Source organism: Penaeus monodon, chromosome 28, assembly GCF_015228065.2.
Source record: "Penaeus monodon isolate SGIC_2016 chromosome 28, NSTDA_Pmon_1, whole genome shotgun sequence".
NCBI lineage: Eukaryota > Metazoa > Arthropoda > Malacostraca > Decapoda > Penaeidae > Penaeus > Penaeus monodon.
The window spans coordinates 28691697-28691987 of record NC_051413.1 but is presented as its reverse complement, the minus strand read 5'-3'; the positions used below and the strand labels follow the sequence as shown (position 1 = coordinate 28691987).

The 291-nt window shown below is 34.7% G+C and overlaps 1 protein-coding gene across 1 annotated transcript in view; it reads left to right on the top strand.

The window, feature by feature from the left end:
- LOC119591469 (organic cation transporter 1-like) overlaps positions 1 to 291 on the top strand; it is a 15266-nt gene continuing 14975 nt past the window's right edge. The window contains 1 exon segment of the mRNA XM_037940209.1: positions 1 to 24. The gene's annotated coding sequence lies outside the window, so the exon portion shown is untranslated.

Sequence of the window (291 nt, the reverse complement as noted above, 5' to 3'; positions counted from 1 at the left end):
TTCTAGGTCGTGGGGAGCGGCAAGGTATGGGGTTGTAAGGTGGCGACGTTCTGAATCGTGGGTATACGAGTGTACTTATTTATTTTTATTTCGATAGAATTTTGTAGATTATTTTCAAGTCAGGTTATGAAAGTGTAGAATTCCTAATTAACGTATACAACAGAATGTAGAATACAAAACAAGGAAACAAAGAAAAATCTATCTAAAAGTATTACCTGCCTATGATTTTTTGTTATGCGCATAAACGAACAAGGCAAAACTGTTTAAAGGTCCTAGATATAGGAGATTTAC